The following is a 6,876-nucleotide window of genomic DNA, read 5'->3' as shown; positions in this document are numbered from 1 at the left end:
GACCAGCCCAGATACTGGGACTGGAATTTCAAAATCGCGATGGCCTGTTCATTAGAATTGCTAATGAGCATTTGACTTTTGGTGTAGTACCTCTGTGCCCCTGTCTCTGACTCTCATTGGTGGGTGTGTAGCCATCTCTTCAATGGACATCCCTTCTCCCTGAGAATCCATCCACAGAGTTTAGAGCTGGAGTGAAGCGCTGTGGCAGCCCAGACTGATGAAAGATAAGGGAATCATTGCAGCTGCCTCAAAGCTGAGTGCACAAATGGAGGAAGCTCTTGTTGTGGTCCTGACCAACTGGATGTTGAGGGAGTGGAATCCCTTTCTGTTGACGAAGCTCACAAGGCAGTCAGTTGGTGCCTTGGTGGCCACTTAGGTACAATTGATGATGCACCACACCCGAAGGCTTACACAGATGGATGCAAAACCCTCTCTGTGCCTGTGAGGTTGCACCTGCCTGGAATTGAATTTACTGTTCAACTGTAGCAAATAAGTTATCAATGACCAGCAAGATGCAGTGGTGTGAAGCTATTTGTGAAATGTCACCAGTGTCCGCAGCTGATCCTTAGAAGAAGCCAGAAGCAAAGAAGTTCAAGGCCACAGTGACTTAGGCGACTACTGGTAGGGCTTGGTGAGCACTGCTCCAAGGTGTGAGATCTTTGTCAATAAAGGCACAGATTTCTGTGGACATCAGCCTAGAAAGTTACATCTCCTGTGGCAGTTTCTCGGTCATCTTAAGATAGGCCCTGCTTACCCATTCTATCCTATGCTGAGGGTATGTTCTTCCTTCCCCTCACCACTCTCCTCTATCCTCCTGATGCCTGGAACTTTACCTTTCTTGCAGAGGCTGATGTTCCTCATCATCACTGGATCCAAAGTCTGAGAGTCCTCTCCCCATTGACAACTGCAGCCTTTCTTGTGCTCAGGTGCCCCAGACACCACCTATGCCCCCCAATCATTTGTGTTTGGCAGACTTCTCCCCTCCTCTTATGCCCAGCAATGCCAGGAAGATGATGAGCCTCATTACAGGAGAGCTTACTGCCCACTCAATCTGCAACGTGCACTGACCCAATGATACCTGCCCCCATTGGCCAAGACCCCCTCCCTGCATTCACTGACCATGACTGGCACCCGATGCATGTCTTCCTCCACTCAGTCTGTCCACCCCTATCAAAATCAGAACATTAGGGTTAGGGTTAGGGTTATCAAAATCAGAACATTGCCCTTATTGAGCAGTCAATGAACTCTTTAACAATGTTAAGTGGCTTTCTTAATGAAACAGGTGGAATCTTGGGGCCATTCTCTCCCTCCCCTGGTGAAATTCGTCAATGCTGGAAATGGTGTTGGAAACCCAGCATGCCAGCCAGCATGATATTTTCATTCCCTGCCTGCCTACATTCCCACCTCTGTGGGACCTAAAAATTCAGCCCAAAGACTTGCATTTATATAGTGCCTTTCACAATGTCTCAAAGCACTTTGCACCCAATGAAGTACTTTTGAAATGTAGTCACTATTGGAATGTAGGAAACATGACAGCCAATTCCAAATTTGAAAAATACACTGGGGAACATATTTCTTTGCAAAGCGTCACTTCAAGCAGTGTTATGCATACTATGTGAGTTTCCCAGAGGAGACAGAACTGTGGGCTCCTACCTGTGCAGCCTGCGCAATGTTCCTCAATAACATCAATGGGGAAAACCTCATGGCCCACGTTGCCTGACCCTGGGAATCAATGTAAGTCTGCTGAACACCACATGAGGGGGTATAACATGAACAAGCTTTTTTCTCTCTATCTCTTGTACCATAAATCATTTCTTTCATCTCAAACTATCCAAGTTTCTTGACTTTGCCAAACTATCCACTTCCATTGTCTCCTAGGGGAGAATGTTCCAAATATTCATCACCGCCTCATGGTTATGGCAATGTACTAGTTGTGTTGCTAGTAATCCAGAGAAAGTGAATTCAAACAATCACCAGTTTGACGATTTGAACTCAATTCAAAAATAACAATTGGTATCAGTAAAAGTGACGCTGAAGTTGTCAGATAATTGCAAAAACTGAGTTCATAAACTAATGTCTTTCATCGGGCTTGGAACAACGCTCAGTGTAGAAAATTCAACAGCGAATACCTGGAAGTGCTTGAGGATACACTGCAGAGGGAATGTAGAACAACGCATGCCAACTTCTACCAAGGAACACAGGGGTAATATGATATCACGAAAGTATAATAATTTTCATAATATTTTTCTGGTTTATTGTTAAGTATGCTTATGGGTAAGTAGCTGGGTCTGCCTGTGTGTGATTTAATTACATTGGAAGTCAGGTAGACTGCAGTCTTTGACTCATCAAAAGAAGATAGGTGCTTGGTATGCTAATGAGTAAACATGGATGCTGGGTAAGCATGTAAGGTGTGAAGGGAATTTGTATTTTTTGATAGATGAATGGGGATTTGGATTTCAAAGGGATCTCAGTCTGTTTACAAATAGCCAGACAAGCAAAGCTAAGGAGTGTGTTTATTTTTCCCAAGGGTTACTGACAATATATAGTGACAACATGAAAGTTTTTATGTTATGAGGGAGGTACAGTTTCAAAGACATATGAAACAATAAAACTTACATATTAAAAAGAGAGAAACATATATAAAGGCGGATGAGGCTGTGTCAGGGGAAGGCATGCGAGATCTAACAGAAGAATGCGAAATAGCCTTAATGAAGCTTCAAGTATTTGTGCATAAGCCTGCTGTCTATTGAAACTGAAGCTGGAGGAGAAAGCCATTTGGAATTCCACTGTCCAGGGTATTGTGTTAATTTGGCTGGATGTGTTTAAAATCTAAACTCTATTTTTGGACGGTTGCCTTAAAACAGGCATGGCCAAGAGTCAGTTTAATTAGGAATTTTAGGAGTTATAATAGTAGTAAGTTGTAGTCCTATATATGTACTTGAAATATTTTATTTTGTTAATAAATATTTTAATTTAGTTTTTTTTTAAAAATCTCTAAAATTCTTGGTGGACTTATTGCTCCTATATTCAGTGCATGCATCTCGAAATAAATACAAATTGCAAAATCATTGTGATAGTGCGATCAAGTTTCTCTCAAGGATTTGATCCACCTGGCACATATCATCTGCCACGTCATAACAATAATTCTCAATTATATCTTGTAATCTGCTGCTCAAATACTCTTTTGCATTAAATCTTATGTATGTCAAATAAAATACATCATTTTATCAATATGGTGTCAGCTTCAAACAATTGGAAAGAGTTATATAACTAATTCTGACAGCATGTTTTTATTCTGCTTTGCTTTTCTCTACTTGGCCAAGGATATCTTGCATGTCTCATTTCTGACTATGAGAATGAACATAAAGAATGAATCCAGTGCTTCCAGTAGGGATCAAGTCCAAAGGGAACACAACAGTTTAGTGCTCATTCTCCAATAATGCTCCATTTGAGTGCAAGTCCACAATGGGTTGGGTGAATTTATCCAATGACCTGCTCCTACGCCACTCCTGTGGTTATATTTCAAAATATTCTCTTATGTTACATTAGTTCATGCTAGGTCTGACCTTAGTAAAAATAGTTGCTTTCCAATTAGTCTTGCCACTGAATGTTGCACTATATCCTTATTAATTTTTTAAACAAATAAAAATAGTAATTTTTATTAAATTTTCATTAATGTTAGCTAACCCATTCATAGAGGTATATGAATGGTCTGCACAGTACTAAATACAAAAGAAAATTGTAGCATAATGGTATTGTCACTGGACTAGTAATCCAGAGGCCCAGGGTAATGTTCTGGTGACCCGGGTTTGAAACCCAGGAATTTGAATTCAATAAAAATCTGGAATTAAAAGTCTAATGATGACCGTGAAACAAACGGCTGATTGTTCTAAAAACCCGTCCAGTTCACCTTAGAGAAGGATATTTGCTGTCCTTACTCAGTCTGGTGACTTGAGACACATAGCAATGTGGTTGACTTTTAAATGGCCTATCAAGCCACTTGGTTGAATCTAACTGCTACAAAAACTAAAAGGAATGAAACCACATGGACCACCTGGCAGAGACCTAGGCACCAGAAATGACAATGGCAAAGTCAGCCTTGTTGACACTGCAAAGTCCTCCTTGCTAACATCTGGGAGCTGGTGCCAAAATTGAGAGAGCTGTTCCACAGACTAGTTAAAGTATGATAGAATCATGCTTTACAGATCATGTCCCAGAGACCACCATCACCATCCCTGGGGATATTTGCCCCACCAGCAGAATAGACCTACCAGAGGTGGCGGTACAGTGGTGTATAGTCGGAAGGGAATTGCCCTGGGAGTCCTCAGCATCAACTCTGGCCCCCATGAAGCCTCATGGCATCAGGTCAAATATAAACAAGGAAACCTCCTGCTAATTACCACGTACCGTTCCCCATCAACTGATAAATCAATGGTTCTCCATATTAACTACCACTTCGAGGAAGCACTCAGGGTGGTGAGAGTGCAGAATGTACTCTGGGTGGGGAACTTCAATGTCCATCACCAAGAGTAGTTCGGTAACACCAGCACAGACTGAGCTGGCCAAGTCCTAAAGTCCTACTGGGTCTGCAGCAGGTGGTGAGAGAACCAAAAAGAGGGAAAAACATTCTTGACCTCATCCTCACCAACCTGCCTGCCGCAGATTCATCTGTCGATTGCATTTTTGGTAGGAGTAATCAGCACACAGTCCTTGTGTAGACAAAGTCCAGTCTTCATTTGAGGATATCCTCCATCATGTTCTTCAGCACTGTCACTGGGATAAATTTTGTACAGATTTAGCAACTCAAGACTGGCATCCATGAAGTGCTGTGGACCATCAGCAGCAGCAGAATTGTACTCAATCACAATCTGCAACCGCATGGCCCAGCATATCCCCCATTCCACCATAGTCATCAAGCCAGGGGATCAACCCTGGTTCAATGACAAGTGCAGGAGGGCATGCCAGGAGCAGTACCAGGCATACCTAAAAATGAAGTGTCAACCTGGTAAAGCTACAACACAGGATTACCAGCAGCATAAGCAGCAAGCGATGGACAGAGCTAAGTGATTACACAACTAATGGATCAGATCTAAGCTCAGCAGTGCTGCTACAAACAGTCATGAATGGTGGTAGACAATTAAACAACTCACTGGAGGAGGGAGCTCCACAATTATCCCATGCTCAATGATGGGGTAGCCTAGCACATCAGTGCAAAAGAAGGGCCTGAAGCATTTGCAACAATCTTCAGCCAGAATTGCCAAGTGGATGATCCATCTTGGCCTCCTCCGGAGGTCCCCAACATCACAGATGCCTGTCTTCAGCCAGTTTCATTCACTCCATGTGATATCAAGAAATGGCTGAAGGCACTGGATAGTGCAAGGGCTTGGGCCCTGACAATATTCCGGCAATAGCACTGAAGACATGTGCTCCAGAACTGCTGCGCCCCTAGCCAAGTTGCTCGAGTACAGCTAAAACTCTGGCATCAACGTGGCAATGTGGAAAATTGCCCAGTACACACAAAGCAGGACAAATGCAACCTGGCCAATTGCCACCCCATCAGCCTACTCTTGATCATCACTAAAGTGATGGAAGGGGACACCAACAGTGTCACCTGCTCACTGAAGCTCAGTTTGGGTTCTGCCAGGGTCACTCAGCTTCTGACCTCGTTACAGCTTTGGTTCAAACATGGACAAAAGAGCTGAACTCCTGAGGTGAGGTGAGAGTGATTGACCTTAACATTGAGGCAGCAGTTGACTGAGTGTAGCATCAAGGAGCCCTAGTAAAACTGTCATTGAGAATCAGAGGAAAAACTCCCTGCTGGTTGGAGTCAAACCTGACACAAGGGAAGATTGTTGTGGTTGTTGGAAGTCAATCACCTCAGCTCCAGGATATCGCTGCAGGAGTTCCTCAGGTCCCTAGGCCCAACCATCTTCAGCTGCTTCATCAGTGACCTTCCTTCCATCATAAGGTCAGAAGTGGGGATGTTCGCTGATGATTGCACAATGTTCAGCATTACTTGTGACTCCTCAGAAACTGAAGCAGCCCATGTCCAAATGCAGCAAGACCTGGACAATATCCAGGCTTGGACTGACAAGTGGCAAGAAACATTTGTGCCACACAAGTGCCAGGCAATGACCGTTGCCAACAAGAGAGAATCTAACCATTGCCACATGACATTCAATCAGTAAGGGAATCAAGGGTCATGGGGAAAAGGCAGGAAATTGGGGTTGAGTATTATCAGATCAATGATCTCATTGAATAGCGGAGCAGACTCAATGGGCCACATGGCCTACTTCTGCTCCTATGTCTTATGGTCTTATTCCCATCACTGAATCCCCCACTATCAACATTCTGAGGGTTACCATTGACCAGAAACTGAACTGGACTTGCTAAATTAATACTGTGGTTAAAAGAACAAGTCAGAGGCTAGGAATCCTGCAGGGAGTAACTCACCTCCTGACTCCCAAAAGCCTGTCCAACATTTACAAGGCACAAGTGAGGACTGTGGTGGAATGCTTGCCTCGATGAGTGCAGCTCCAACAACACTCAAGAAGCTTTACACCATCCAGGACAAAGCAGCCCACTTGATTGTCACCCCATCCAGAAACAGACACTCCCTCCACCACTGACACACAGTAGCAGCAGCATGTACCATCTACAAGATGCACTCACCAAAGTTCCTTATGCAGCACCTTCCAAATCCATGACTACTACCATCTAGATAGACAAGGGCAGCAGACACAAGGGAACACCACTGCCTGGAAGTTCCCCTCCAAGCCACCTACTATCCTGACTTGGAAATATATCGCCATCCCTTCACTGTTGCTGGGCCGAAGTCCTGGAACTCCCTCCCTAACAGCACTGTGTGTGTATCTA

This window comes from Carcharodon carcharias, chromosome 4 (assembly GCF_017639515.1).
Source record: "Carcharodon carcharias isolate sCarCar2 chromosome 4, sCarCar2.pri, whole genome shotgun sequence".
NCBI lineage: Eukaryota > Metazoa > Chordata > Chondrichthyes > Lamniformes > Lamnidae > Carcharodon > Carcharodon carcharias.
The sequence above is the reverse complement of the archived record's forward strand: the minus strand, read 5'-3'. Positions refer to the sequence as shown.